Source organism: Carlito syrichta, unplaced genomic scaffold (assembly GCF_000164805.1).
Source record: "Carlito syrichta isolate Samal-C Ts95f unplaced genomic scaffold, Tarsius_syrichta-2.0.1 Scaffold153566, whole genome shotgun sequence".
Classification (NCBI taxonomy): domain Eukaryota; kingdom Metazoa; phylum Chordata; class Mammalia; order Primates; family Tarsiidae; genus Carlito; species Carlito syrichta.
Window position 1 is genome coordinate 595,470 of NW_007097662.1, and position 10,508 is coordinate 605,977.

Here is a 10,508-nt window from a genome sequence, read left to right on the forward strand (position 1 = left end):
CCTCTGCGCACAGCCAGCCCGGCACCCACACGGCGGCAGGCGGGGCAGGGCGGCTGGGAGGCCGGGAGATGCCGGGCGGACGGCGCGCCAGCCGGACGCGCGCGAAGAGGACAGACAGACGTGTGTAGAGAATGACACACAGACGGGAGTGGGGAAAGCTGGCACGTGCGGGGAAGGGTGGACAGCAACATGTCAGGGAAGGACAGCGGACAGGTTGGACAGAGGCAAGCCTGGCTGGGTGTTTGAGCAGGGAAAGCCTGCCACAGGCAGAGATCAAGGGGCAAATGGAGAGGGGGTCGCAGCATGTTGGGCCCCTGGGAGGGGCGAACGAGCCGGCAGGGCCTCCTGCTCCCAGTTGCTAGCAGGTGAGTTCTGGGATGTCGGTTAGGCCTGGCTGAAGCCTACCTTCTGAGCCACCAGCTGGCCCATTTCCTTCACCCCTCACCCTGCTCTGTGCCCTTTGCCCCCACGATCCTCCTCCCCAGGGTGTGGAGCACAGCCCTGGCAGATGCAAACCTGCCTTGGGGAATGTCTGGCTCAGGGGAGGGTTCCAGGCTTCCAGGACCTGCTCTGCCCCCACCCTACTTTGGGGCCTTGGACAAATCCCAGCCCACACCCCAGGCCTCTCTTTCTTCATTGCTTTGGTTTATGGCACCCTACTATGTTGTGGTGCCCTGCATCACTGGAATCATTTATGCAATCTCCACTACTTGCCTGGGAGCCAGTGAGGGCAGCATCTGGGATGCAGGGGGCTGCACAGAGTGTGCACTCGGTAACTTGATAAATGAATGGATTAAATGCATTGTTGTGAACCTGTCTGAACCCCGTTTTGTTGACAAGAAAATTGGGGTTTAAAGAGGCAAGGAGGATCAAACCCAAAGGCTTGTCACCGACTTGAAAGTGATTCTCAAAAATAAAACATGATGACAAAGAGCTGAACATGTTGATGCTAAACCTTGGGGAAGCAGAGGAGCCATGGGAATGATGTGGAAGGGAAGTGAGCCAGCGGCTGGCCCTGCTGGCCCTGTGGGGAGGGTGAGGACACAGCAGGCTCGTGGAGAAAACAAACCTCACTCCACCCCAGTCCCGCCAGTTATCATAGGCTTCCCAGGGCAGGCAAGGGAGCTGCGTGGTGGAGGGCGTGGGTGGGAGAGGACACCTCCAGCCTCCTTTGGTAACTGGTCATTCTGGGCTCTGCCTCCAGCACCACTTACCTCTCCTCCTCCCCTTCTGGTCTATGTGGGGGATGGGGCCAGAATAAAGGGAAACATCTCTCAGAGAACTGAGAAAGGAGACCTGAGAGACCCTATGTCCACCCTCATGTACTTATTTTATGGATGAACAAATGGAGGGCTGGAGAAAGAAGGGGGTAGACCAGGACCAAAGAGCTAGGACTGGAGGTTCTAAGACTCCCAAGCTAGAGCTCTGCTCACTGTATGACTGACTATGCACAGGGTGACCTTGATCTCCCTGAGCAAGACACCCGCTGAACCTTTCAGGATGGATATGCTAGTTGAGTGGTTTTACCTGCAAGACTGTGTGTGTGTGTGTGTGTGTGTGTGTGTGTGCGTGCGCGTGTTTTGTGGTGCTGGTAGTGAGGCTCACTTTGAGTGAATCCTTGTGGAAGATTCTAGCCCTAAAGAGTTCATTCTCCTTCACTCCCAATTTGAGCATCATTGGTCTGGCAAATCTGGCTTGTTCTTCAGGCTGGACCCCCAAACTGTTTTCCAGTGGTGTTGGGTCTAGCTTTAGACAGCTGGATGATGACTGTGTGTCTACCTATCTGTGTCTATCTAGCCACCCACAAATGAATATTAGTGTAGGATACTTGGAAAATACCAAAAGGGGAAAGAAGAAAATAACCAATCACTCAATACTGAGTTTTCTTTTTTCCTTTCTTTCTAGTTGTATAACTCTACCTGTGTTCTTAAATGGGGTGAGCTTGCTGACAGATGTCTCCTCTCCTCTCCTATGTCACACCTTTAATGACTATGGTTGCTTATACTCACATACACACGTGTGTGTGTGTGTGTGTGTGTGTATGTGTTGCTAATCCCCTGTCACTGGGCATCTAGTTTGCTTCAGTTTTTTGCATTTCTAAACAATACTGCAATGGACATCCTCATGGGTTAGTTTGTACTTTCTACAATTATTCTTTATGTCTATAGGCACGTTGTAGTTCTTAGACTTTCTTCTGCATGGGGTCAGATTTGCAGGAGTGTCATCTCCTGGGCACCGGGGAAGCACAGTTGTATCTAGTGTTTGCTTGATCAAGGGTTGGGAAGGGCGGGTGGAAGGAGGAGCCTGGAGGAAATCATGCAGTCGCATCTCTGGACGGTGAGATGCTCAGACAGCCCCCAAGTGCTGGGCTGTAGGGACTTGCCCTAGAATGTGTTTTATGTTATTCTTGTCACTCCAAGGAAATCCCAAGGAATGTACTTTCTGTTTGTAGTGAACAAGGCCCATGATGTCATTCATCTGAAACAAAGCTCATGAGGTGGAGATGTTGAAGGGGCTTCCTGGGCCTGGTCAGCTCATACCTCCCCACTATCTTTCTTTTCTTTAAATCCTCTTTGCTTGACCACCTTGCCCCTCCCCTTGTGGTGGCCAGCTTGTCAATTTTGTTATTGAGAGGATCTTCTGATAGTAAGAATGGAAGAAGGGAGGGGGAAAGACCTTCAAGGTGTTCTGGCCTCTGGGTGGGATATCTGTCTAAACACTCATGAGGCTTTTTGGGAAGGTTATCTCTTGCTAACATACCCAAGTTACAGAAGTACTGCATGTCAAAAGGGTTTCCCCAGTCTTGAGTTACCTGATAAAGAACCCAACTCTCCATGTTACTTTGGCCTTGGGGGTGGGGAGCACACCATGCCCTAAAAAGGGAGAGGGGAACCTAGCCCATTAGCTCTGTGAAGATTTTTCCTCTTTCCATTGGATTTTTGCTAAAGGTCTGCTTGATCATATATTGGTAGCATTAAGGGGAGGACATGCAGGTTCATGCTGGTGGCGCAAGTTTTATGGGCGAGAGAGGGACCAGGGTCAGGGTTCTCCTAGAGTCCCCAAGCAACACTAAAAAATAGACATAAAGATTACTAGGTGTCCTTTTAATTGAATATTAGATGTTACCTGTTCCTATAAGGGTTTGTGGCTGTTGTGGTCTGCAGGTTGTTTTATTATTCTGTAAGTTACAGGAATCTGGTTATAATGCAAACTACTCTTGTCCATTGAGATGCAAATGAATTTTTCAGGTGGGCCAATTGATCTCTGGAGAGTGGGTGGGCTAAAAGCTATACATATATACATGCTCTTTGGATTCTCCTTTGAATTTTCTTACTGGTTCCCTCATTAATGAGTTAAATAAAATATTTGACATGTGTTCATTTTATATTTATATGATATTCATGGTTTTATTCTTTAAAAATATTTATTCTCTACCAGTGTAAGCTTTGAATTTCATCCAGATAGGGGAGCTTTGTCATTTGTTGGAGGCTTTAGGGCCTTGGGCCCTCCTCAGAAGAGAGAGAAATTAGTGTGGGCTTGGTCAGCCCTAGAGGCTTTCTGGGAGAAAGGGCCTTGAGGTAGAAAAACTTATAGAGCAGGGCATGAAGGCAGTGGCTTTCCAGGTCAGAGGGCAGGACCTGGGGTTAGGAAGGAATATGGAGGCAGGTGAAGAGGTGTGTCTGAATGAAGGGTGGGCTCTGAAGTGACAGGGGCCAGATGGGGGATGGGAGTGAGACTCCAGATAAAGGAGGCTATACTTGATGCTATAGGCAGCAGGGAGCCACTGCTGGCTTTTAAGGGAGGAAGGGTCTTAATGAAAAGGAGTCCTAGGGTCCTAGACTCTTCTGGGGATTTAATAACCTCTGACAATCCTTTCTCCTGGCTGGAGGAGCTGGGTTAGGCTGTTCCTTAAAACATTTTTAAAAAATTATGTTTAACATTCAGGGGATTCATGTGCGGGTTTATTAATGGATATATTGTGTGTTGTTGAGGTTTGGGCTTCTACTGAACCTATCACCCAAATTGTGAACACATTACCCAGTAGGTAGTTTTTCAACCCTTGCCTCCCTTCCTCCCCCCTTTAGGAGTCCCCAGTGTCTGTTGTTCCCATCTTTATGTCCATGTATAACTAGTGTTTAGCTCCTACTTATGAGTGAGAACATGTGGTATTTGACTTTCTGTTTCTGCGTTAATTCACTTAGAATAGCGGTCTCCAGCTTCGTTCATGTTACTGCAAAGGACATTATTTTGTTCTTTTTTTATGGCTGTGTAGTATTCTTTATCCAGTCTACCGTTGACAGGCACCTAGATTGATTCCATGTCATTGTTACTGTGACGAGTGCTGCGATAGACATGCAGGTGTAGGTGTCTTTTGGTAGAATGATTTCTTTCCCTTTGGTATTTACCCAGTTATGGGGTTGCTGGTTTGAATGGCAGTTCTAGTTTTAGTTCTTTGAGAAATGTTCAAACTGCCTTCCAAGGGGGCTGAATTAATTTCCATTCCCACCAATAGGGTATGAGTGTTCCCTTTTCTCTGCAACCTCACTAATGTTATTTTTTTGACTTTTTAATAATACCCATTCTGACTGATGTGAGATGGTGTTGCATTGTGGTTTTGATTTGCATTTCTCTGATGACTAGTGATGATGAGCATTATTTCATATGTTTGTTGACTGCTTGTGTCTTCTTTTGAGAAGTGTCTGTTCATGTCCTTTGCCCACTTTTTAATGGAATTGGTTTTTTCTTGCTGATTTGTGTAAGTTCTTTATAGATTCTGGATATCAGTAATTAGTCAGATGCATAGTTTGCAAATATTTTCTTTCTTTCTTTTTTTTTTTTTTCTGAGTTGGAGTCTCACTCTGTCTCCCTGGCTGGAGTGCAGCGGCATACTCTTGGCTACCACAGCCTCTACAGGCTGGACTAATCTGTCCTTCTACCTCAGCCTTCCAAGTAGCTGGAACCACAGGCATGCACCATCAAGCCCGGCTGATTTTTTGATTTATTGTAGAGATGAAGTCTTACCATGTTGCTCAAGTTGGTTTCGAACCCCTGAGCTCAGGCAATTCTCTTGCCTTCGCCTCCCAAAGTGTTGGGATCACAGGCATGAGCCACTGAGCCTGGCTTATTTTCTCTCATTCTATAGGTTGTCTGTTTACTCTGTTGATAGTTTATTTTACTATGCAAAAGTTCTTTAGATTAATTAGGCTCCCATTGTTAATTGTTGTTGTTGCTGAATTTGCTTCTGAGGTTTTAGTCATAAATTTTTTGTCTAAGCCAATATCCAGAAGAGTATTTCCTGGGTTTTCTTCTGGGATTTTTTAATAGTTTGAGGTTTTACATTTCAGTCTTTAATTTATCTTGAGTTAATTTTTGTATATGGTGAGAGGAAGGGGTCCAGCTTCATTCTTCTGCATGTGGTTAGCCAGTTATCCCAGTGCCATTTATTGAATAGAGTGTTTTTTCCCTATTGTTTACTTTTGTCAACTTTGTTTAGATCAGTTGGTTGCAGGGATGTGGCTCTATTTCTTGGCTCTCTATTCTGTTCCACTGGGCTATGTGTCTATTGTTGTACCACTACCACGCTGTTTTGATTACTATAGCCTTGTAGTATAGTTTAAAGTCAGGTAATATGATGCCCCAGGCTTTGTTTTTTGCTCAGGATTGCTTTCTGGCTGCCCCTTTCTGTCTCCCCTTAGGAGGGAAGCCTCCCTTCCAGGACCCTGGGATAGGTCTTCTGGTGCTACAGTATACAAGGCAGTCCCTCCTTTCCTATCCCCAGGGCTCCTTTGGGGAAACTTATTTCTGGGCCTACTTGAAGATCTGTATTCAAGGTAGAGCTTATTCCAGGATAATCTGACTGGGAGCTTTGCTGCTGCTGCTCCCAGCCCAGTCCTGACATCTCCATTTTATGTGCCAGACATGCGCACAAAGAAAGAACACTTAACCCAATCTTTGGAGGTCAGAAAAGGCTTCTTTGAGTGTGTGCTTCTTAAGATGAGCTAAAATTTCAATTAAGATTTCCCCAGATGGTTGGAATGGGGTAAGATGTTCCAGGAGAGGGAACAGCTTGTGTGTCCAATGGTCATATAGGTATTGAGAGACTGAGGTGATTTCAGGGATACAGGTAGAGTATCAGGAGTAAAGTGCAGTGTGAATGAGTGTTGTGAGGTAAGAGGGGGAAAGCCGGTTCTAAAGGCCTCAAATGACAGGCTGAAGGACCTTTAAGAAGGGGGTGACATTGTCAGGTTTGTGTTTTAGAAAGCTCTTTGGCTGCCATGTGGAAATTGGAGTGGGGTATGCATGTGCAGATGGGAGCAAATGGTCCAGCTTCTGCAGAATGAGGACTTAGGACTCTCTGGGACCAGCATTTAGGGTCAGCCCACGCCTCCACATTTGGCCTGGACCCCAACCTAGTTGTTATCCCACTTACCCTGTCAAGGCTGAAGTAAGGGCAGCCAGGCTGAGGATTGTGGACATGAGGAAGATCCAGGGGTTCTCCATTTTCCAGGTGACATGCATTACCCTCACCAAAGGCTTTAGTCTTATGGTGATCTCTTTCCAGCTCTCAGGCTGCCAGGAACTTTCATCAATTGCTTACTGGCTTGTCTGTCAAGGTCACCAGGGAGTGTCTCAGTTCCATGCCCTACTTTTCTGCCTCTTCAATTTGCATCCACGAAGCCCATTAACTTCCCATCAGTCATGCCAGGATGTTTCCTCTAACCCTGTGAAATCTCCATCCTGGTGGCTTGCAGCCCAGGTAGAGCTGCTACAGTGAGTCAGATATGATCCCAGCCCTCAAAAATCTTATATCAGGGATGTAAGGCAGATGTTCTATTGGTCTGGCCAAGGAGCACCAGTGTGTGGAAGGGGAAACAACTCAGGCTGCAGAGTTGGGTGGACTTGGGTTTAAGTCTTTGCTCTGCCACACTAGATGTGTGATCTTTGGCAAATCACTTTGCTTCTTCAGAGCTTCAGTTTCTTCATCTGTGGAATGGGAAAAATAATACTAACGTATCTTAGTTTAGATTTATTTGTTTATTTTTAGAGTTGAAATCTCACTATATTGTCCAGTCTGGTCTCAAACTCCTGGTTTCAAGTGATTCTCCTGCCTCCTGAGTTACTGGGATTACAGACGTTAGCTACCACATCTGGCTCAGATTTTTTGGGGTAGTAACTAATGGGAACCAATTTAAGCAAAAAAAAAAAAAAAAGAGAGAGAGAGAAAGAGAGAATTACTAGAACCCTCAAAGCCATAGGACTAAGTCTGAGGTTTTTGAAGCCTTGGAGTGAGAACAGAGGAAGCAAAGAGGAACCTAGGTAAAAGTTGGCCTCTTGTCTCTGTTTCTCTGCTCAGTCACTGCATTTTTATCTCCCTGCAAACTTCTTTCTCTATTATTCTGTAAAAATTAAATTAATTAAAATAAAATAAAAAGTCACACTGCAGCTTGGGAGTGATTTTAAAGCACCTCAATTCTAGCCATAAGCGGGACTAACTGGCTATCTTTCAACCACAAGTCCAAATTCCCAAGAGAGAATCTTATTGGCCAAGCTGCATTAGATACCCACCCCTGGTCCAACCAAAAGCTTAGGATGATATAACACAAACATGACAGCTAGTGGACACGTGCATGGGTTGTTCTAAGAGAAAGTAGGACTTGTGAGCTGGGCCAAATCCCTGAAGGTATCTCCTATGACACCTCACAGGTTTGTTGGAAAGATTAAATAGGATAATGAATGCAAACATTTGGCATAGTGCCTGGTATATACAAAGGGCTCAATACATTATAGCTGCTGTTATTTATTAATTGTTCTATTTAACAAGCATTTCTTGAGTGCCTGGTTTGTACTGGATATTATACTAGATCCCGAGGATGAAGGACTGGGTGACATAGACAAAGCTTGAAAATTGAGTGTAATACATGTAAAACTATTTTTGTCGGGATTGAATGTAATAATGTATGTAAAATGTTTATACAATTCCTGATACACAAAAAAGTCTCAAATGTCTGTGTCTACTTGTAAAAGAGCAAAGGAAAAACATTGCTTGTGGCTTTTCTATTTGTTTTCTGCTCCCTGGTCTTAGGACTAAGACATCTTTGGTTATAAAAATAGATTTCAGCATTCAAATTACTGTCAGCTACCAGACTGACAGTTTTCAGATGCTGCATTTGAGTCTAATTTAAAAGTTTAGAAAAAGGATGTTGGCATCTCCTGAACTTAAGCACTTGAATTATTAACAAATTTTAACTTGGGTAAAAATACCCATATGCAATCCTCGATCGTCTTTATTTTTCTTACCAAAAATGGATGGACCTGCCCATCTACAGAAGAGTAAGTTGTGGCAGAATCACAGAACGAAGTACTCTATAGCAACAAGAATGAACGTATTACAATGACAAGCAACAATATGATGACTCACCAACACAGGCTTGAGTGAAAGCAACCAGATACAAGATGATTCCAATTATATAAAGTTCCAAAGCAGGAAGAGCAGGTCGATGGTGTTGGAAGACCGTGCCGTGTCTACCCTTGGGGGTAAGGTAGTGACTGGGAGGGGGCTTTGGGCTTGCCAGTAATGCTGTTTTTTGAGCTGGGTGCTGGGTACATAGGTGTATTTCATTTGTGCAAATTTACTGAACAGTACATTTATGTGTTTTTAATGTATGCATCCTATACTCTAATGAAAAAAAGTGTCCCATCTTTATGCATTTACCCAACTGAGGCAAGAGAGTTAGGCTTCCAGTTTGAAGATGGAGGAGGAATGTGGGATTCCAGGCAGAGGGGGTGAAGGGAAAGGAATTAACATTTATTCAGTCTATGGGAGAACTTCCTTTCCAGGTTCAGGAACAAAAATAGTTTCATTCCTTTCAAACAATAGGGTTTTGGGTTTTTTTTGCTTATTTTAATGTATTTCTTGAATTTTGTGAATTTTGCAACAGAGTGTTTGCTACTTAAAGTCTTTTTTGGGGAGGGGTTCACCTCTGGCAGGTACAGGAATTGTGCTTTTTGGTGTCATCCTGGACTTTTATTTCCTATTCTTATTTTTCCTTTGTCCCAATTCACTCACTTAATTTTTTTTAACTGTACTGTGTGTGTTTCCTTTGTCCTGATTCACTCCCTGATTGAAAAAAAAAAAAAGAAAAAGATGAGTGGCTATTTCCTCAGTCCCTATTTACTTACTTATTAGAGAAAACATACTTTGCATGTATTTTCTTTTTTTTTCTGAGTTGGAGTCTCACTCTCTCGCCCAGACTGGAGTGCAGTGGCTGCTCCCAGCCACTGCTGCCTCGATCTGCTGGGCTCCGGTTTTCCTTCCACCTCAGTCTTCCAAGTAGCTGGAACTACAGGCACACGCTCCACGCCTGGTTAATTTTTTGATTTATTGTAGAGATGAGGTCTCGCCAAGTTCCTCGGCGGGTCTCGAACTCGTGGGTTCAGGCAATCCACTCACCTCAGCCTCCCAAGCGCAGGATTACAGGTTGAGCCACCGAGCCTGGCTTATGCATGTATTTTTAAGTGACTTTGATTCTTGTGTGAAGAGGATGGCATATGAATAAAAAAAATGATGCTGAATTTTTTTTTGCTTAAAAACATTTATAGAAAACCTACGTGTGTGTGTGTGTGTGTGTACATCTCCACAGTTCATTTTGGAGGATAAACAGGGAAAGGCCATGATTCAGGGGAAGTAGTGGCTGACCCAGCACTTCGGAGGTAGGTGCCAAATATTCTTTTTTTCATTGGAACAAAATTATTTTATTATTTTTTTAAATCAATATTTTTTATTATGATATTGTGGGGTACAGTTAAGGGTTAGGTATACAAATATGCTTTGGTCAGGCACCCTTGTTGATAACAGGTGTCTCTCCATCCCCGGACAGATATTTACTACCGTTAATCCCATCTTCCTTCCCCTCCCCGCCCCCATAGTTTCCCACCACTGTCAGTCATTTTCTTATAGTATTACACTGGATGTTCACTGGATGTGAGTGAGAACATGTGATACTCAGATTTTCACATCTGATACTCAGATACTATGTGAGTGAGAACATGTGATACTCAGATCTTCGTTTCTGTGAGAGATCACTCAGTATTATAGACTCTAGTTCCATCCAGGTTGCTGCAAAATTCATGATTTTGTTCTTTTTTATGGCTGCGTAGTATTCCATTGTGTATATGTACCACATTTTTTTAATCCAGTCCTCTTTTGATGGACAACATGGTTGCTTCCAGGTTCTTGCTATTGTGAACAGTGCTGCAGGTATCTAATAAACATACGTGTGCAGGTATCTTTTTTATAGAGTGATTTGAGTTCTTCAGGGTATATTCCCAGTAGGGGGATTGTGGGATCATATGGGAGGTCAATATTTAGAGCTTTTAGGAATCGCCATACTGTTTTCCACAGAGGTTGTACTAGTTTGCACTCCCACCAACAGTGTAGAAGTGTTCCCTTTTCGCCACACCCTCTCCAGCAACTGTTATTTTTTGAGTTATTGATAATTGCCATTCTG